This window comes from Lissotriton helveticus, chromosome 1_1 (assembly GCF_964261635.1).
Source record: "Lissotriton helveticus chromosome 1_1, aLisHel1.1, whole genome shotgun sequence".
NCBI classification, from domain to species: domain Eukaryota; kingdom Metazoa; phylum Chordata; class Amphibia; order Caudata; family Salamandridae; genus Lissotriton; species Lissotriton helveticus.
The window spans coordinates 234,045,486-234,067,793 of NC_136057.1; the positions used below are offsets into that span (position 1 = coordinate 234,045,486).

The 22,308-nt window shown below is 44.6% G+C and overlaps 1 protein-coding gene across 2 annotated transcripts in view; it reads right to left on the minus strand.

The window, feature by feature from the left end:
- The window catches only part of LOC144768669 (proto-oncogene Mas-like), a 108,759-nt gene that overhangs the window by 52,040 nt on the left and 34,411 nt on the right, over window positions 1-22,308 (minus strand). The window contains exon 1 of one of the 2 annotated variants that reach the window (XM_078652510.1): window positions 6,374-6,489. The exons of the other annotated variant lie outside the window; for it this stretch is intronic. The gene's annotated coding sequence lies outside the window, so the exon portion shown is untranslated. Of the gene's footprint in view, window positions 1-6,373; window positions 6,490-22,308 lie in introns of those variants that run through there. 2 annotated transcript variants of the gene reach the window in all.

Below are 22,308 nucleotides of genomic sequence, written 5' to 3' on the forward strand. Positions count from 1 at the left end.
TTTTTCCCAGGAATTTTTCCAATTATCATTGCATTGTTCTTCTATCATTATTTTATCACCCTTAGGTTTGCTACTCAGGCACGGTTTAAGTTTTACATTCTCTTCATCCAGTCCTTTTCACCTCTGATTGAATACCATCAATCCATCCAAACATGGCTATCATTCTCAACAAACCTTATACCAACATACATTTGTCCTTTAGCCGCTCATGCATCCTTGCTTTGAGTTGACCCATCAAACCCCTTGGAGGATTCCTTTCACCATTCACTTTCACCCAGCCAGGCAGGCATCCTTTCTTTCACCTTTCACCCATCCTTCAATCGCCCCCGCATCCTATCAGCCACCTTTATCATCCCATCACCCACATATCATTCTCTGGCAGTCATATTACATTTCACCCATCCTTCCTCCTTCTATCTTTCTTTCCCTTTTCCGTCAACCCATCGAGGTCTGAGACTTCTTCATAAAATGTTCTCTGCTGAGTTGAAGATAGAAGAGGCTATTAGTTACTTAACTCCTGCTGTATATGCTAATGCTAAGTAAAGGGTGTCTTCGACTGTTCACAACCTAGTCTAAACAGTACAGTGTACACCTTTGTAGTGAGTGTATAAATTCACAATAAGCAAGAAATATGACTAGAGCTATTTGTGAAAAGAAATAAGAGTGGGCAACTCAGCGGACAATCAGACTCAAGGTCTTCTTGATAGGAAAATGTAATGGTGCGGTCCTCCTCTTCCTCCTCACACTTCCTTCCAGCCGTGGTGCACTGTAATCAGTTCACCATCAACTGCTAATGATATGTATATAATACTAGGCCTAGATGAAATGAAGAGCAGAAGACACAACTTGGTGGTATCCAACGTGACCATGGCCACTCTCTTGTTTTACTGATTGGACATGAGATAGTAAAAGAAAGTCTTCTCTTCTCAGCAAACATGCGTAGGATACCTTACTTGAGCATGCAATCTGCACGGCAGAGTAGTGTACCAGTGTACCAGTAGTAGTAAGGACTGTTGGACTTGGCCCTTTTGGCAGGTTCACCCCTAAACTTTTTGCTTTTCAATGTGACTTGGTGTTGGTTGTTTTTTTTGCTTCTGCGCACTTTAACACTGTGTCCCAGTGTAAAGTGCGTGCACACTCTGAGTGCGTGTGGTGAGATTGGCCTGCCCTCCCATAGGAATGCATGGGGGATATGTGTGTCCATGGTAGTTCCTGATGTGTGGGGAGTGCAGGGGCGAGTTTGGTATGTGCAAACTCGTGAGAATAAATGCTGCGCGATGATGTGCGTGGATTTAATGTGTCTGGTGTGGAAGTGCCACTTCTAGAAGTTGGCATGTCTGTGCAGTCAATGTAAATTTGGAGCTGGCTGGTGTGCTGGTTTCAGGAGTCAGGATGGGTCTGCCCCGGTGGTGAATGGAGAGATCTGCATGTTGATGGCAGGGAGGAGTGCACCTGGTACCTGAATAGGGCTGGGCCTTCCCTACACAATGCTGGCTCCGCCCCCTGTGGTGTGACTGATGACACTAGCCTGTCCTGTGAATAGGGAGAGGTGCTGAGCACAACAAAGTGCTCCAGAACCAGCTGCGACTGGTTCTCCCCCTGCCCTGCAGCCTGAGACAAAGGATTTATGTGTATATAATCCCCTGTACATACTGCCCAGTGCCAGTTGGCACTGTGTATCTGTGTTATTATGATCTAATGTGTATGGTAATACAAAGGCTATTTTTATATATAACCTTGTGTGGAGTTCCTTTTTGTTGTGTGCCTAGTGTGTTGCTGCTGTGTGTGTGAGTAGCGCAAACGCTTTACACATTGCCTCCGGGATAAGCCTGACTGCTCGTGCCAACCTACCAAGGGGGTGAGCAGGGGTTATCTTGGCGTGTAACTCCCTTGCCCTGACTAGAGTGGTGGTTTCTACCTGGCTTTGGCGCAAGCCGTAGCCAACCAGAAATCCCATTTCTAACATTGGTGATCAGCAGTGGGAATTGGACTTATGTTTGTGCAAAACCACAGCAACAACTGGTTGCACTACAAGCTCTGCAATTAGATAATCACATTTTGAGGATTATTGTTTTTTTGTAGTTCCATTATTTCTTCCCATAAAGGTGTCCTTTGTGAATTGTGTACTCCTGTTTTAGCTCAGACACCTAGGTTCATTGTGTTAAACTTTTCTCAAGAACATCCACCAAAATGGAGCATGCTTTTGATTTCTGTGGTCTGTTTAGATACAGTATGTTAGAGTTGATAAGGTTCTGTGAAGAGAGAGACATAGAGGTGGGTGAGTCAGACACCCAGTCCAAACTGAAGAACAACCTGATCCTATGGCACAAGGATCAATGGGATCTTGAGCGCAGTGAGGAGGTAAGGGCCCAGGCCACCCGCCATGAGGGTGGTGGGTCTGTGGGGAGCCCTGAAGAGTCTGAAGAGGAGGGAGAAGATGACAGTGCATGGATGCCAGTAGATAGTGAAGACCTCATAGATAGGGAGTCCCTTGCTGGGTCCAGTGTCGGAGGCAGTGCCTCATCCCTTTCCCTGTCCCCAGAGGAGTGGGTAGATAGGAGGGATGAAAGGGAGCATCAGCTGACTTTAGAGAAACTCCAGAAGGAGAGCTATGAGCATATGGAAGCTCAGAAATTGGAGTTGGAGAATAGGAAGCTAGCCTTAGAGGAAAAAAGGCATTATGGGCTCAAGAATTGAGTCTTAAAGCGTTGGGCCTTGAACAACAAAGCTAGAGACTGAGAGGGTCCAAGGATGGGGAAGGCCTCTTTAGGCGTATTTCGTTTTGCTTCAAAACTTGGGAGCCGCCGTATACCCGATATGCTGAATATTTACAAACATAGATGCACGTCAATAGCACTGTACGGCTCTGGGGTCTGGGGTCATCGGAACCAAAAGGACTTGCAAATATTGGAAAATCGGCTCCTCAAAAGATTACTCTGTCTCCCACCATCGGCATCTACCGATCTAACCCACATAGAACTAGGGCTAGATTATCTAACTGACCTGATCGGACTGAGACCATTATTGGTTTGGAAATCTATTTGGACTAAGGTTGAAACTAGCTTCACCAAGGAAATTATTAAAGATTGTTTACACCTGGAAAAAGCTTATAAAATTCCTTGGCTAAAGTATGTGATCTCAACCTTTAACGACTTGTTTGGTATGGATGTGGATAAAGATCCTGCATGTACTATCACTTTGTCCAAATATGAGATTAAAGCTGAATTTCTGAGGGCTAAATCCAACAGGCGAAAAGCAGAATCAAGAGAATATACAACTCATGTTTTCTATTATTCTCTTAGAGACGATGCTTTAGGTATACCGATGTACCTTAATGCCATCAGCCGACGGTCCCATCAATTTGTCTTGACAAGACTTAGACTCGGCATTGTACACAATTTGGTGGCATTCCCCACAATGAAATGTCATTCTACTGTCCCCTGTTCGTGTGACGGTTTCACTAAACAAAGTACCTTGCATTTTCTGTTAATTTGTCCATTGTATAAAGCTCTGCGTATTTATTACCTTAAACCATTGTTTCTGAAATATATTACGTACACTACAGGAAACGCTATGAAATTATTATTCTCACTTGCTAGCCCGGACCTTTGTTTTTTCACTGCAACTTTTATTTTAAAATCTATTACAGCAAGAAAAAGTATGGTTTTCAATTAAAATGTTAAGATCAGATTTATTTAACACTATACGCACCTATTAAGCAAACGGTATGGCATGTACTTCCCCTGTTGTTTGTAACTTTTATACATGCAATGTTTTTACTTGTATACTTTTATGATGTTTTTCTACAACTATCGAATAAAGTTTATGAAACTGAAACTGACTGAGAGGGTCTTAGCGCAGGAGAGGATGGAGGAGGCTGAGAGTGCTTTCACCAGAGAGAAATTAGCTCTGGAGGGTAGATTATCCCCTGATAGCAGTTATAGTTTTCTGGATTCCCCAGGGAGGGTTGAGACCAGTGGTGGCTGCAATATAGACTTCAGTGCAGTAAGTCCTGCAATATAGACTTCAGTGCAGTAAGTCCCATTCCCAGTTCCCAGAGTATGGTACCTGTTTCCCAAGAAGAGGAGTATAGGTTGAAATTCAGGGGCAGTAAGAAACTGTCTCACCAGACTTGGGAGGAGTTTGTGAATGAATGTGATGATGCACTGGTCAATTGGGTAAAGCTTAACACGGAACCGACTTTTGAGGAACTGCTCAATATGGTTCTCAAAGAGCAAATGCTCAGTATTTGTTGGCTGGAGTTGCGCCAGCACCTGTTGAGGTATGAAACCTTTGATCCTTGGGAGCTTGCAGATGAAGCAGACCACTGGGAAAGGGCCAGAGCTTCTGAAGAGTCATTGGTGAGTGATTCCAAAAGTAGTGGTTCAGGTATCTTCCAGCCCAGCGTGGTGGAAGAGGTTCAGAGTAGCCCAGCTAGGTCCCAGAGTAGTGAGAGGGGTGTAGGGGCTCACGACCTGTCTCAGTGGAGTAGGAGTGAGTGTGTGACAGAGAGTCCCCAGATGCCCAAAGCCCTGTCTCAGAGCCTGGATGGTTTCTTTAGGGACCACCAGGTTGGGGGCCTAGGCTGTCCTGTTAGTCCATTTGAAGAGGATCTCGTAGTGTCTAGAGGACCTGGAGCATCTGTAAATAGAGCTCCAGTGGTTCTAGTGTCCGGCAGTGCCACTCCAGTTGGGAGGGCACAGAAGTCCGAAGTGAGAAGTGAATGGGGGATGGGTTCCCCAGTGGAAGAACCAGTGGGTCAGGGACTAGCCAGTTCGGCTACGTTCCCTTGGAATGACCATGGTGACACCAATTCTGTTTTGGGGGACCTTCGCGCACTGTCAGATGGACAGGGTACGGGAGATCTGCGCAAGACAGATGGTCACACAACATATGAGTCATGTGTTAGCCTCAGGGGGATAGTGTGTGAGTCCCCAGAAGTCCTGGAGTGCCAGGCAAGTATTCCACCAAAGGTTTTAGACCCAAGGTTGGGAGGCCAGGTTCAGGATCCGCCTGACCTGGAGGGAAGGACATCTGTAACCAGTGACACTGATAGCCATGTTCCCTGCAGGGTATCATTCATAAAACCATACATGTCAAACTTGCAACTGGAAAGGGGGTTACAAATTTCCAAAGCACTGTATTTTTCAGGTGCCCTTTCGTATCTGCGGGGAGGGAACTTGCTTTTTTGGCCTGATCATGTGAAGGTGGACCAAGAAGAGGACAGTGAAGAAGAGACTTTGAACAGAGAAGAAAGCAAGTGCCAGTCCCCTATGTTCAGTAGTTTAATCAAGGGATCTCCATTCATACTTTGTGCACCTGGCAGTGTGTGCCTTTCATTGGCATAGGGATCTTTTGCAAATATATACAAGTCGGGTTCAAAAGAAATGTAGGCAGGGGGAAATTATGGGTAACAATGTGGGGGACTTGCAGGCAGTGGCGTAGCTAGGCCTCTTGCTGCCCGTGGCGGTCCCTGCGCTAGGCCGCCCGAGGCATCCAAATGTAAGAGCGGGAGGGTGCTGGTGATTCCTGCTCTTGCTGCCTCCGCGAGCGACAGCTGCATTTAGGGGTCGGGGGAACGAGGGGGTCCTCATCTTCCCCCCTTGCCATGCCACTGCTTGCAGGGCAATGTGCACTGCAGCTACTCGAGGAGAGGTGAAGCTGCTCCCATTTCTCACCTGTAGAGGAGCATTAGTACAAATGTCAGCGTTCCAAAGCAGCAAACAGGGAAATTGCATATTTGAAAGTGAATGAAGCTACACTTTATATTGACTAGATGGGTCAATCTATAGTGTTTTATCCCCGGTAAATTAAAAATTGTGCACATTAATATTGAAAACACGAGCACAATGGAGATCACTTGCTACTTTGTAATAACAGTTTAAACGTATGTTAATAGATCGGGGAAAGATGAATTTTAATCTCACTGGTAATGACTCTGACTTTGGATCTGAGAATGACCAACATCTATGCATGGCACACAAGGTTAAACACCAGGCCCTTATCAAGGAGGCCCTTATAAGACGCAATACTATGCACTTCCTTTGTTACGTATCTTTGCCGATGATATACGCATCTCGGTCCCTTACTTGACTCATAACCATTGGGGAACCAGGAATCACGGATCTCCATTACTTCACAGCTGATCAGTCTTACTTTTTGGAAAAGACATCTTGGGAGCGCACCTCTCCATGTGTATACAGTTGCTATTCTGCTTTGCAATTTGCACCTAATAGCGGCAGGTGCAGGAGTTGTATGTGCACATCATCTCTCATTAACTTCTGACAATCAAAGGAGGAACTCAGCAGTGAAGTGCGGCTATTGTGGTCCGCCGTTGGTTGTTGCACATTGTGTTAATGCAGACACCACCTACCTGGCTCATCCCAGAAGACCATTTCAACACAGGAGTCTTTAGAAGTTGTAATCATGGTCTATGATGTACAACAGCTACACAGAACAAGTGATCCAATAAGACAGGGCCAAGTGATCTGCAAAAGAGAAAGTTTGGCAATTCACAAACAACCTTTGCTACCCTCATGAAGCCAGCTCGTGCAGTCGCCAACACACAGTTTCTGTAGCTGCTGCTAGGAGTTATTTCACTTTCAAAGCCAAGCCCTCCACCCAGAAACAGCTCCCCGTACTTGGTATAGCAGGCAGAGGCGGTCCGTGCAGGTAAGCGTGGTAGGGCGGGGAGTCAACAGACAACGGAATAGGGAAAATAAAAAAAAGAAAATAATTCATATTCCCTCCTCTGTCGATATCCTTCCTCACCCAACCCAGCCCCACAGCGCATACCTGCAGCTGATAGCAAGTGATACTGGGGTGAAGTGACCAACCCCAGCCCATACCACAATTCACACTTACAAAACATTTTTTTAAGGAACAGTCATTGACAAGCGACAGAATATGCACACTGCCTGCAAGCAAGACCTAAAAAGCAATAAGGAAGCAATGCCAGTCTCAAAGAGACACAAATTAAGTTACAGTTCTGCAGACAGCATTCAAATTCCTGAAGCAGATTTGCTAGCGAAAGTGGTGGGTACTTATAATTTGGAGTGGGTGGGTTATTATTTGTTTAAGTGGGATGGCAGGGTGTTCTCTTTTGAGTTATGATTTCAATATTAATTATAAAAAGTGTTTTTATCTTTTATATTGATTACACAGCTAATATTAGGTGTTGCACGAGCATGGGCAAGGTGGGAGACCTTCCTGCTTGTGCAGAGGAGCACACCCCAGGCATGTATTGGAGACAGGCTGCAGGTACACGGCTAATAGCAGTAAAATACTATCTTACTAAAAGTGGAATTTTTTTTTAATTGCAATGATACATTTGACTTTATCTTTATAGAGGACTTATCATGACAGCTCACCTCTGTTGAATGGAGAATTACACTTCTTATATGAAACAAGGAATCCCCAATGTTAACCTATGAAAACACATTTTAATTACACAGCACCCTGCCTTATGGGCTATGTAGGGCCTAACTTAAGGGTGACATATGCAATAAAAGGGGAGTTTTAAGCTTGGCAGCGGGTTTTAAATGCCAAGTCAATATGGCAGTGGAAACTGCACACACAGGCTCTGCCGTGGCCGGCCTGAGACATGTTTTAATGGGCTGCTTGAGTGGGTGGCACAATCAGTGCTGAAGTCCCACTTGTAGCATTTAATTTACAGGCACTTGGCTCATGTAGTGTACTTTACTAGGGACTTGTAAGTAAACTAAATATGCCAATTATTGTTATGTCAATCAAACCATGCTTAGGGAAAGAGCACATGCACTTTACACTGGTTAGCAGTGGTAAAGATCCCTGAGTCCTAAAACTAACAAAAAAAGATCAGCAGAACTAGAGGCAAGCAGGCAAAAGTTTGGGGGAAGACCACCCTAAGGCTTCCAGGTCTAACGCCAGGTTTAGAACACTAGAGCGATGTTTAATACCTAAAACAAGACCAAAATGACACAAATTCAATTACTGCAACTGGAGCTATTGAATTTTGAAGTTTCTAGTAAAAATAGCACAAAAAAGCAGAAACTGCCAACTGGACATATCTGGTAGCGACAGAAAGGGACAAAGACAAGTTCAGGCAAACTGCGATGGAGCATGGGCTGGCTACAGGGATCCAGTTAGGCTCGCTGAACAAAGTACCTTAAATCCTGGTTGTGGAGCATCATGTGTATCCGCTTCGAAGATGCACAGTGCAGCCACAGAGATGTGTCAGTTCCTAAATGGGGCGAGGCTGTGGTGCATGATATTGTTGTGTCGTTGTCAAGGATCCCCCCAGATGCGGCGTGCGATGTGAAGTCCTGACATCCGGGATGCGGCGCGCAGCTTGTGTTGCTCTGTTTCTAAGAAGCTGTGATGCAGAGTTCACTGTTGTCATTGAGACTGCTGCTGACAAAGTATGTGAGGATCTGGGCTGTAGATGTACAGAACCATATGCGATGTGTCGGTTCTAAGGACTGCGGGGGTGATGTGGGTTTTTGCGATGGGAAGATGCATATGTTCTGCTTGGGAATGCGACACTTAGCTGAGAAGATGCATAGGTCCTGCTTGGGGATGCGCTGCTCAGTAGAGAAGATGCATCAGTTCCACTTGCAAGCACCTTAGGCCCATTTCCAAGGGTCCAGGACTGGGGTGGCAGACTTGGCAGCAGAGACTCACAGAAGGCAGAGTCCTGGTGCAGGTGCATGGTTGTTGGAATCCTGTTATGTCCCTGAGGCGTAGGATCAGGAGGCCAGCCAACTCCCCCTTGGAGTTACTCTGGGTTATGGGTTCAAGAGATGCAGGTCCAGTCCTTCTCACCCAGGCAATAGGGAAGCAGGTCAGCATAGCAAAGCAGGAGTCCAGCAGAGGGGCAGTCCTTCAGCAGCACGGCAGCCCTTCCTCCTGGTAGAGTATCCACAGGTCCAGTAGTGTATTGAAGTGGTGGTTTCTGATGTCCTTCTTTTATACACAGTAATGCCTTTGAAGTGGGGAGAAGCTTCTAGAGGTATGCCTTTGAAGTGCACAGATGCCGTGTCTTCCCTTCCCAGGCTCCAGACTAATTGCAGGGGATATGCAGCTCTTTGTGTGAAGACAGGACACAGCCTATTGATTTATAGTCAACTCCCATTGTGTGTGGATGTCTACGAGGAATACACAAAGCCCAAATGGCAACTATCAATCAGGGTTCTTGTAAAGTGTGACTACTCACCCATTAGGGTATCCAGATGCTGGTGGGGGGGTGGATCGGTGGTTCAGTCAAAGAGTTAGGCCTTGAGGTCCTTCCTGAATTGAAGCAGAGACTGCGATTGCCGTAGATGTAGATGTAGGGAGTTCCAGTTCTTTGCAGTGAGGTAGGAGAGGGATCTACCTCCATCTGTGGTCTTGTAGATCCGTGGGGTTGTGGACAGGGCTAATTGGGTGGGGCAGAGATGTCTGGTGGGTGTGTGGAAGGAGAGGCGGCGGTTGGGGTATGCGGGTCCGGCATTGTGGAGGGATTTGTAGGCATGTGTGAGGAGCTTGAAGGTAAATCTTTTGTTGATCGGGAGCCAGTGGAGATCTCTCAGGTGACTGGTGATGTGGCCAGGGAATGTTAAGGATGAGTCTGGCGGAGGTGTTCTGGATGTTCTGTAGTTTCTTTAGAAGCTTTTTGGTGATACCGGCATAGAGTGCATTGCTGTAGTCCAGTCTGCTGCTGACGAGTGCATGGGTGACCGTTTTCCTGGACCCGGTGGGGATCCACTTGAAAATCTTCCAAAGTAGACAGAGCATGTGGATGCAGGTGGATGAGACAACATTGGTTTGGCAGTTCATAGAGAGCAAGGAGTCCAGGATGATGCCACGATTACATGGGTGGTCTGTAGTTGTGGGGGTTTCGGGCACTGCGGGCTACCAGAGGAGTTGCTCCAAGCGGAGGCGGTGGAGTGCAGCATGAGGACATTTGGTCTTGTCTGAGCTGAGATTGAGGCAGCTGTTGTTGATCCAGGTGGCGACTGCCTTGATCCCCTTGTGGAAGTTCCTCTTGACGGCTGTGGGTTTGAAGAGAATCAGCTGGATGTCATCAGCATAGGAGACAAGTTGAGTCCGTGGCTTCTGGCTGCATGCAGAGCCATTTAGATGTTGAAGAGGGTGGGGCTCAGGGTGAATCCCTGGGGCACTCCGCAGCTGATCTCTGTGTGTTCTAAGTAAAACAGGGTAAGTCTGACTCTGTGTTCGGGCCGGTGAGGAAGGAGCAGATCCATTCTAGGGCTTTGTCGCAGATACCGGCATTGTGGAGTCTTGCGCAGAGGGTGCGATGGGAGACCATGTTGAAGGCTGCCCAGAGGTCCAGTAGGATGAGGGCTGCAGTTTAGCCTCAGTCAAGGAGGGTGCGCATGTCGTCTGTAGCATTCAAGGAGTGTTCTCTCATGCTGTGGTTGCTTCCGAAGACAACTGGGAAAGGTCCAGGACTACACCCAGTCATGTGATTTGAGAGAGTCTGCAGGCATCAGATGACTAAGGCAAGTAAAGGAAACTTTGTAAAAGTGGCGTTTTTCGAATTGCAGTTTAAATTCTGATTCCAGATTTTAAATTGTGATTACAGAGACACCATACTTGAAGGAGTCATCTCATCCAAGGTGGAAATTACACTTATAAAATGTAATAAGGCAACCCTAATGTTATCCCATAGGAGAGATCGGGCTTGCAGTAATGACAAATGAGCTTAAGAGTTTTTCACTACCATGACATGTAAAACCTAAAAGTAAATGTTCAACATTTTAAATACACTGCACTTTGCCCGTGGGGCTGGCTAGGGTCTGTCTTCAGGGTGACTTATATGTATTTAAAGGGAAGGGTTGGGCCTTGCAAAAAGTTTCTTTTGCCAGATCGAAATGGCGGTGTAAACTACACACACAGGTTCTGCAGTGGCAGCATTAGATATGTTTAAAGGGGTACGTAAGTGGGTGGCACAATCAATGCTGCAGGCCTACTAGTGGTATTTAATTTACATGCCCTAGGCGCATTTTGTGTATTTTAATAGGGTCTTATAAATAAATGAAATAAGCCTATTGAGTATAAGCCAATGTTACCATGTTTTAGGGAAAGAGCACAAACACTTTAGCAATGGTTAGGGGTGGTAAATTGTGCAGAGTCCTGAGGCTAGCAAAAACAAAGTCAGCAAAAACAGGAGGTCTGAAGGCAAAAGGTTAGGGAAAAGCCATGCCAAGGATGCCCTTTTTAACACTAATAAATTGTTAAAGTCAGGTATAGTAGCCTAGCACTTTGTACATGATAAGCCTGACGAGCAAGTTGGGATATAATCAAAAACAGATATAAACTGGGCAGATATTACATGAGGAAACCCTGACCTTTGGGTCATATAAGAGAAAATCATCAACAATAAACACCTGTGTATTGGAGAATGTATAAAGCGTAAAACTATTTAAAACAAAAGAGTTAGCAGCATTGGGTTTTGGTGTGTTTTGTGAGGTGACACACACTACAGTCATTGCATGGGAAGTGTCCGGTGATTTTTGGGAGGCCCCACGTGTTGAGACACACCACACACCACACACCACACACCAAAACCCTGGAACTTGAACCCAACAAAGTCTGGACCCAACGCAGTCACACCAATTGCAATTCACGCAATGTAATATATCTCCTCACATGCACATGCGGCCTGCGCTACATAGGCATGACCACACGCAAAATACGCACCAGAGTAACGGAACACAGAAGCACCATCAAGTGCAAAAAGAATATCAGCAAACTGACCAACCACTTCATCACTCAGCACCACACCCGAATGATATAACTTGGACGGTAATTGAGCAGTTGCCTGAAAATGCGGCGGACAATGAGAAAAAACTGCTTAACAAAGAGAAAAGGTGGATTTACCGCCTCTCCTCACAAAATGAAGGGTTAAACAATGCCATTCCCTGGAACTCCATCACAGGCTAAAAATGCATTAAATACGTAATTTCCCCGACTTTAGAGACATGTCATGTAACACCGCGCATGCGCCTGTTACACATGCCTAGACAACTCCTTAGCAAATGCGCGAGTATACCCCACCCACGCATGCGCCAAACTGAATGCAAAGCGTCTGCCATCGCGCTTGCGCCTTCTACGCGCTCCAATGCGCACAGTCTTTCTACCCTTACTCCCCCTTCCAGGTGACAATCTTTAACACGCCTATATAAACTGACAGACAACCTACGCCCTGATCAGCGGAACGTGAAGACGGTGCTACAGGTACACGGCAGGCTCTGACCAGAAAGACTGTGAGTATGACGACCCCTGGACAAAAATCTTGGGTAAGCACTCTTTCTCCCTACAGGTCTCCTAACTCCCAGTGGCCAACCATTTCTCCCCACAAGGTCATCCCCTTGTCGCTTCACCCCAGGAAGCATCGGCTGCTAATTCTCTGCGTAAGAGCAGTTACCTTACGCCTTACACATCACACTGTATATCATTGTGTGTGATTCCCGTGTTCCAGTTTCACCTAGCCTAAATTAGATGATGATAATCACCCTAACGGTACCACCAGCACCGTTACACTTTGGCCGACTTTAGTCTACCCACCTTGCACTTTAGCATCGGCCATTTATTGTGTGTGTATGACTTTAAGCAACTTGCCAAGTGACTCTCCTTACCTATATGTTTTGTCTATGTCCTAATTGTTCTATGTGAAGGTATGCATGAGAAGGGAATCCCCCTCTCACACCTAGAAAAACACCTTAGCGAGTAACACATAGTCTGTATTACACCCATCACTTTTTTAATTTGCACCAACACCTTTTTAATATGTTTTGAGGAAAGCCAGATTAATCCTAAGGCACTGGCTGAAACATGTCGACCGATAATGGATGTAGGAGGTCGTAACTCACCACCTAACATCCTCTTGCCTTATTTTTAACCGCTGACGGTGGCCCGGTCATTAAAATTTAATTTACCCTCGGGTACTGGGACCCCCGCCAAGCCGTTTTAACTATCACGTCACTAAACCCCAACACTGCACTTTCAGCAATATACCAGCTCCGCTGTAATCAGGCGTTGTAGCACACCTGGGACACATTAGGTATTACTGGGTGGGCCCGATGATGAAGCATGCCACCAACTAGGTTGGTGGGTGAGGGCTTCATGAATACACCAACAAGGTGCCAGCTGACAAAACGAGTCAGAGTCCAACCCATAAAGTCATAAGTAGCTAGTCTTCTTTGTTGATACATATAAACCCTCGGGGACAAGGACTAGCTAGTTAGTCCTCTCTCTCTCTCTTGATACGTCCATAATGCCTCTATACCTCATCCATTTGGCTTAGGTATATGTTTATAGATGTATATAATTGTCTGTTGAATGTCTACACACTGGTTGCAATGCTACAGGAGGCATCTACATCTATATATACATAGACCGCCAATTGCGTCTTTTAATGTACTCTGTAACTATTTTTTGTTAACTGCTGACCCATTGTGTTTGTTTTATTGCACTTATGTATATGTGAAGGTGGCACCTGTCCTCCCCCGGGCCGAGCTCAGCCCCTTGTTTACCCTGAGCACACTGATCGAACCTCTGACAGTGTACCAATTACCCGAATGCTGATCTGCCTTTCGGTGTTCGATCACCGCACGGCAACGTGCACGTCTTGCACGTCCACCGAGCGACGTTTATTACAGTCTCAATGCGCGCTCCCATTCTGTGCTAAGCTGCACGCCGAGCAGGATGGATGAGCCGTGTCCCTGAACTAAAGTATTTTGAACCAGCACCTTCCTGCGAGGCATGACATGATTGTACGGGGTGTGAGGGATTGTCACTTGTCAAGTCTCCGGGGGCCGCACTACTGTATCGGGTATCCTCACTCCACGGGGCCACTTATTATTCACGGGTTGTTTTACCGGCTTCGCACGTGGCTAGCAAGTAGCGGGCATTACTTCTGGTCCCTTTTTGGCCGCTTGCCTTGAGTACCTTGCGCGTTGCCACTTACTTACATCCTCTATGGCTCTTTCTCCTTAGGAAGCGAGCCACTTCTCCTTTCCTCACCTACCGTTGAAAAGGAGTCCATTAACTGTGAACTGACGTCGCTATTACCCGAATCTTTCTCCTTGGCTGAATTGGCCAACCTCATTACCGGATCCATCACCAGTGTTGCCAGGCCTGGCACCAGGTGTAGGTCAGTAGTCTTACCACACTGCCTTTTCATGTCCACACACACAGACAGCGCCCAGTCTAAACTTTAACATTCACGCATAGGTTGCCACGGTTGTCCTGATGAAGACTCGTAGCGGAGGCCGCAATCAACTCTCTTTGCCTTAAGTCGAGTCGAAACGTCGAAGCTCTCCCCACTCAGACCTGGACCAATCTCTAAAAATGTATTGAATACTTATAATAATTTACAGATTACATGTAAATTGAAGTTCAACTGTGGACAGGTTGTCCTTCGTCTGGCCCTGAGTTGCCAGTGTATGCAAAATATTCATTTGTTCTACCTTTATTCTATGATTTATACTTTCCTATACTCACCACCACTACTTTACCTTCCCCCTTCCCTTCTGCGTGCAACCTATGTTCATTGTTATTACATGTATATTCAAAATAAATGTGGATATACCTGTTTAAATCGAATTTGGCTTTAGCAATCATTCTAATCTGTGTGTTCCGTTCTGTTTTTCTGTTTCTCATGTTCTATTGGAACTTACATGCATAAGGAGAGATTTAATGCATGTACTCAGCTACATATGAGTATTAGTTACCGGTGTTGTGAAATCAGATACAACACGCACTGTGAAAATTGAATTGTTTTCTTGTTCAAGCATTGGTCACGGACCCTGTTTTGTGTAAGAGCCAGAATTTGTTTGGGCCAGAGCTGGTGTTATCTTGTTCCTTGAGGGGGAGGCCCAGAGGAGTTCCAGATCATGTTCGTACAGTGTGGTGCTGTGCTGTTTTGTCCAGTATCTGCTGGTTTGTCATTGATTTTGGTGGATCTAGGGCGAAGAAGTTCATAAAGGTGCGATACTTGGTGACCTACTCTATTGATCCTCGACATATATGGTATAATTGATGGTTTGTGTTTGGCTAAGTTTGCCTTTGTTAGAGCTGTTTTTATTTTTAGGAAGCTGTAGAGCTCGACGTCTGCAAGGTTGTGTTTCTCTTTTAGTGTGTTGAATGTGGTAGGGTTGCCCCCTCTTCCTGTTGGGCTGGGAATGAGATTCCCATCGTCCTCCAAGTCTCTATGGCTAGGGGCTTCCCTTTGTATTTAATCTTGTTATTCACCCATAAGGACTCCCACTTCGAGTCCTTTATACTGTGTTCCATTTTTTTATCTATTTTGAGCAGGGCCGCTTTTGTGTTCTTGAATATTGGGTTAGTGATGTGTGTGTGTTTATTGGCTGTGAGTAGTGCAATTGGTTCGAGATTGTCTAGGATGGCTCTTTCTATTTGTAGCCATACCAGCGTGTATTCCTGAGGGGGTGACAGCCAGGACGTGCCCTGCTTTGCTATGAATGCGGTTTGGAAGGTTCTGTAGTCTGCTAGATTCAGCCCCCCACCCTCCCCAGTTTCTTATCTAATCTTAGTTTTTTAGACTTATCCTGGCTCTTTTGTCTCTCTATATAAATGTTTTAATTTGTTAAGCTTGCAGTGGAAATCATCCGTAAGCATGAGCGGGATGCTCAGTAAGTAGTTAACCATCGGTGTGATCATCATCTTGATTGTTTCTACTCCGCCCCACCATGTGATGAATTTAGGCAACCAGGACTCTAGAAGAGTCTTTGTCTTTGCTAACAGACGAGTCTCATTATTGTCTAGTGTCGATTTAAGGTCATTGCCAAAGAGAATTCCTAGGTATTTGATGAACCCCGTTTTGCCAGGCCAGACCCGACCCTCGCAAGGTTTTTTGTGCGTGTGTGTGTTGAGGGGCTTGCACTCTGATTTGTGTTTATTCAGTTTATACCCTGAGTGTTTTGAGTATTTTTCAATCGATCCTTTCAGTGCCGCGATGGAGCTCTTTGGTTGTTCAGTCACAATGAGGATGTCATCCGCATACGCAGCTAGTTTGACCTCCACCTCGTCGATGGAGACCCCCTTCACTTCCTTGTTTACCTTGATATCCCTGATTAGAGATTCCATGGCTAGCAGGAAGAGCGAGGGGGATAGGGGCCAGCCCTGTCTTGTACCACGCTGAAGAGCAAAGGGCCCCGAGATCACCCCATTTATTACAATGCATGCCTTGGGGTCTCTGTATAGTGCCATTACCTTCCTAGTGTATGCTTCCCCCAGATTAAATGTCCGCATGCATTCTTCCAAGTAGTCCCAAGATACTCTGTCAAACGCTATCTCGGCATCTAGTGTAATGACCGCCGGTTCATCTGATTTGGAGGTTCATTTGAGTAAGTGGTAAAGGGGTCTAGTGTTGTCGTGCGACATACGGGACTTTAGAAATCCTACCTGTGAGTTAGAAATCAGCTTTGGTAAAATGTTGACTAATCTCGTTGCAAGAATTTTCGTATATATCTTGCAGTCCACATTAATTAGGGATATGGGCCTGTAATTCTTGGGGAGTTGTTGGTCTTTGTCATTCTTCGGTATGACGATTATGTTTGCCTCTGACATGGTTTGGGATACTAGTCCCTCATTAGTGCAATGGTTGAATACCTTTTACATGGTCGGCATCAGAGATGGTAGTAGTGCCTTGTAGAAGGCTGTTGTGTATCCATCTGGGCCTGGTGCCTTGTTGTCTTTCAGGTATCTGAACGCCATCTCTATTTCTGCTGCATTTATGTCCTTACCCAGCGACTGTGCCTCGTTGTTCATAATTTTAGGGAGGCGCAGTTTGTCTAGATACCCTGCAACTCCTTGCCGATCTAGGGCTTGATCTTCCTTATAGAGGTCTTGGTAGAACTCTTGGAATGTTTGCAGGATTTGTTTGTGCTTTGTGTGAGTTTTGCTGTGTGTGTCCGTGATAGTTGAGATTGTGAATTGTCTTTGCTTATATTTAAGGTATGAGGCTAGTTGTTTCCCTGCTCTATTTGCCTCGCATAGGTTAATCGACTTGTATTCATTCACCCACAGCCCAGGTCTTTCGCTCAGTATTCTATTGTATTCATATTTCTTCTTAGTGAGATCTTGTAGTGTTGCTGTGTATTGTGTCTCCTGCATGTGTCCTCTCTAGTCTTTTCATGTCAAGCTCGAGCTGGGTCAGATGTTGGTTTGCGTTTCTGTTGATTTTGGCTTTAATGTTTATTATTGTCCCCCTTACTGTCGCCTTCAATGCATCCCATATGATCCTAGGGTCCGTGTCTTTGGTGTCGGTATGGATAAGGTAGTTTTTAATTGCCTCTTCTATTCTGGATTTATTTTCTTGGTCTTTCAAGACATCACTGTTGAACCTCCATCTACGGGGGATGTCCTCCTTGTGGCATCCACTCAGCTTCAAGCTGATGCATGAGTGGTCTGAGACTAGTCTAGGTGCGATGGCTGTGTCCTCTATTAGGTGTGTGTGTGTGTCCCTGTGATGAGTATGTAATCTATCCTGCTGTATGAGTTGTGCGGGTTGGAGTAAAAGGTGTAGTCTTTATTGTCAGGATTTTGGAGTCTCCATGGGTCTTTGAGGTTGAGACTGGTTCACATGTTCTTTCACGTGTTTGTGCGCAGTCGGGAGCTGGGAGTGGCTGTGTGATTGTCTGTCTAAAGTGTGGTCAAGCGCGATGTTGAAATCCCCGGCAACCACCATGAGATCGTTTTGTGGTATGTGTTTTTAGTCTGCGCGTTATCCCCTCCCAAAATCTGGGGTTGTCTGTGTTCGGGCAATAAATGTTTGCCACGTGTATGTCTTCCTCCCCTTGCTTGCGTGTCTAACTTTCTACGAGTGCACCTTCCATTTGTTCTTGAAACTTAGCCACCATCATCATCAACTTTATGTCAGTTTTTAAAAAAAACATAAAAGTACAGTATTAAACAGTACAAACACATAAAATACAAGCTAAAACACAGTTCAATGAAGTGCATACACTACATTTTTGTATCACTATTCATTAATCAAGGTGCACTGCATTTTGATAAACCTCCAACAATTCTCAAATTACAGGAAACAAGGTGCTTGGTAAGAGTCCACAGGAGGACGCAAAACTGGTCCTCCAGGCGGCTAGTATGAAGCCAAGCTATCAATGTGGTACCTCTCCTATTTCTCCTAGTTGGTTGCAATTTAAAAGTACCTTTTGTATAAAAACCAGCTAAAACGTAGCTACAATTAAAATGTGTGGCCTTCTGGTCTACAGTACCACCAATACATTTCGCCTGTGCTTATTTTTTTTTAAAATTAAGTGCCTGTGCCCTTATCAAGCGATCTGCAATGAGAAAAATTAATTGGACAACTGCTCCAACACCAGGATTTATAAAACATCTTTTAAAAGGACCCTGCCTATATCTACAGGACCCACATCCCTAGGACACATAGGGGAGACTGTTCTGAATGTGTAAAAATATTGCATACCCTCACTCCACAGTGCTCCTAGCACAAAAGTCGATTTTGGGAAGCACTTTACTACAATGTGGGAAGTGAAATGATCAATTTGACTAAACCCAAGCCATAAAAACCTATTTTATAAGGGCCCTCCTTATAAATACCTCACCTCCCACCCCTGTGACACCTAGGGGAGACACTGAGGGTACCCAATATGCCTACATATTGTAGTTTAACAATTGTTTACTGCCCCAAACACCAAAGTCAAGTTTGGGCACAATTTACATATTAAAAGCAGTCCTGCAAAACAGGGCTGCTTTTAAACTGACCACAGGCTTCAGCAGTGCACACATGCAAGTGCAGAAAAGGCTGCTGGCATCTAGACTACCATGTCTAATTATGTACTAGCAACATAAAGACAGTGTTAATCCCCCTGCCCGTTTATGTACTAGGTCCTTATAGGGGAGGTCATGACAATCATAGGGGTACCCTACCCATAGTGCACCCTAGTGTATGTGGGTGTTTTCACTGTATTCTGATTGTGTTTTCAGCATTGTACTGGCTCAGGGCCTGGTTAGGTAGAGCTCAATGACAGTCAGAGTCAGTTACCACCAGTACCAATCAGCAAAAGAGAAAATGGGGCACACCATGACTTTGCAACAGCTGCCTACAGAGATAGATGTGGATACCAAAACTAGGACAAACATAATGACACTGACCTGATATGGAAATTGGCAAATTGTTCTACTTAAGGGCTATTTCACCAGAGCAAATAGTCTGAAAATTCAATCTTCAGTTCTACTGTGCACAAATGTTATAATATTGACACTACCCACTTAATGGTATGTTCTAAGATTGAAGCAGGTGACTCTACCTGCATATGACTTACACATCATCAGTTAGTTAGACAGTGAGGAGCATAGTTATCATTGAGTTGCGTTACCCTTGCGTCAAACAAGGGGGCACAAGGGCAACGCAAGTATTAAGTATTAAGTCAGATTTATCATGCTATCCAAGGCCACCTTCTCTAGCCCCGAGTGACGTGATGCATCTAGGGTAAGTCAACATAGCTCAAATTACTCCGTTGTGTTACTCTGCTCCAGGTAGGTGTTCCATGGGTGGAGTGTGGTTGTTCCCATGCATCTACCTATGGATTTTGGCGCATTCCCAGATTTACCAATATTGGTAGACCTGGAAATGCACCAAAATGCCACGCCTTCCCAGGTGAAGAGTAACTTGGAGAAATATCTTTATTTCTCTTCCTTATTTCCTCTTCCTATGTGTGCTGCATTCTGCAGCACACATAGCAAGAGAAAAGTGCCTCTGAGGATTGTTTTTGTGCAGGAAGGTATCCCTTCCTGCACAATAACAATCTTGCTTACAGGGAACATCCTTTACAACGCAACTTTCACTCCGCACTACCATTACGACGCAGCTATTACAACGCAATTTGTTGCAACGACTTGCACTGGAGGGCGCTGTAGGATAGGGAATAGTTTAATTTTCTATCCAACACCTTCCCTACTATCCACGGGGACTGGAGTTGGAATAGAAAATTAAACTATTCCACTATCCAGCGCCCCCAACGCAAGTCGTTGTAACGACTTGCGTTGTAAAAAGTGCGTTGTAATGGCATGCGGAGTAAAAGCATGCGTTGTGATGTCATACATCCCTTGCTTATAACATAGGCACCCTTGCACCATGGTGCAAGTGTGCCTGCATTGACACAAGGCAGCGCAAGGAAAAGAAAGGAATGCGCCGTAAAATGTTAAATATGACACATTCTTGCCCTTTCACGCAGTGCAGCAAAGTGACTGGCTAAGTTGCGCTGTGTGAGTTCTTGATAAATCTGCCCCTTATCTGGGCACCATTTTGTGTATTGCCACAGCTATCCAACAAGGAACATAACATATTAACAACATCTTGGACCACAACAATATGGAAGATGAGAGTAGGATGCTTTGCAGAACCAACTGCATTAGCAGATATGTGCTATACCTTGACTAAAGTATGTTATGATATGGAGTTTGAAGATGACGTGTGCATTAGCATTAAACATAAAAGGCATACAAAACAAACATTGTAGTGAATGATTAGTCTAATATGCCTGTGTCTAATTACTCTAACATTTATATGCTTTGACGTTGTGAACAAGATAAGTCCTCTCTAAACCCACCAATGTCTTATGATGAGAGCAATGTAAAACAAGTTAATGTGCAACTGTGATTAGTGAATATCACTGTATGCTAAGGCATTCATACACATGCATGTCCTAAACAAAAAGCCTTGAGTCAGCAATTATTATTTTTTGTGTCAGTAAAATAAATACAACAAAGAACATCAAAAAATACATTGGCTTGGAACTGCAAGCCTTACATCATCTGCGGACTAACAAAAGGGTACGTGAGCCCTACCTTCATTAGCTAAAGGCAACAGAAATGGGACAGGGTAACCATACACCAAATGGCACACCCTTAATGCGTAAGGCAACCTAACAAAGGGAATCAATGAAAAACATGTCGTCATGTACTTTTTCATGAACTAATGGCATGATGTCAATCACTCAGCCAAAACTGCCTTTAGCTAGACCTAAAAGGTAACCTAAGATGATTCAGTATCACCTTATTACTTAAGTAATTTCTCTGTGCCACCTTGACACGGAACATTGATAAGAGGATGTGTTACTATCTCTTGTGTGCCTTTTTCAAGTATTCTTTTATTAGGTATGTCAAAAAGGCCAATGATAATTAGATATTATTAAACAGCATGATGCATTTATTTGAATTGGTGGAGTCCACTTAATTTCACTGATTAATCATTCTTTTTTGTGACATTTTCCCTTTTGTGGTGGATTCAATCTTTATTTGCCTGGATTGTTTCTACAATTATTGGCATCAGTAGATTATAGATAGGGCTCCCGATTTTATGGTATTTTTTTTTTACATTTCCGTCTGTATTTATCCATATTTATTTTTTGACCATTTTATCTATACTTATTTTGCGTTTTGCGTATAAATGAAGGTGTAAAACTATATTTTCATATTTATTTAACTGATAGACGCACACTCATACTTTGATGTCTGTCGTGTTTTAGCTATTTAAGCTGCCAAATATTACATAACAATACATCCACTGGTAAATACAAACATTGTATCACAAATGTATATAGATACTACGTTATTTAAAGAAATTTCATCCTGTTTTTTAATTTCCCATGCTGTCCATCTGCTCAGCTGTTCTGCAGTAATTCATGAAAGAGCAGCAACATTTTCTGTATTTCTCAACTTTTAAAAATAAATGCAGACAGAAAACACATTGTTTTCTGTCTGTATTTATCTGTAAAACTCCATAAAAACGAAAAACAGGTAGCCTTAATTTTAGAGTGTCAGTGTGAGGTGCTGCATTGATTGCATATTTTGCCATCAGTATGCTAAACTAGCATACATTTTTCTCACCATTATACACACAACATTGCAGCGTGATTACAATATAGGATTGTAATACACATGAACCAGTAGCGGCTGCTACTGATCGGGAGAGGATCAGCGTTGTGATTGGTCTAAGCGCCGAACCACGGCATTCAGACGGGGACTGGGAGGATTTACATGTTACTCGAACTACGGCATTCAGACGGGGACTTGAGGCTTTGCATGTTCCTTGCATGTGTCATGCAGCCTGGTGGGGAAGATGTGAAGTGCGCAGGATTGTTTTGCTGGCCCAAGAGCACCGGCCATGCAGTCCTGCACACTTAAGGAATGCAAACCACTCCTCTCCCTGCTCTGGCCAGCCCCACCCCATCCTGGGAGCCACTATATTCAATGATAGAAAGAAAATGATGATAATAATACGCTATCATTTTCTTTTTCCTATTGAAGTCAGTGGGG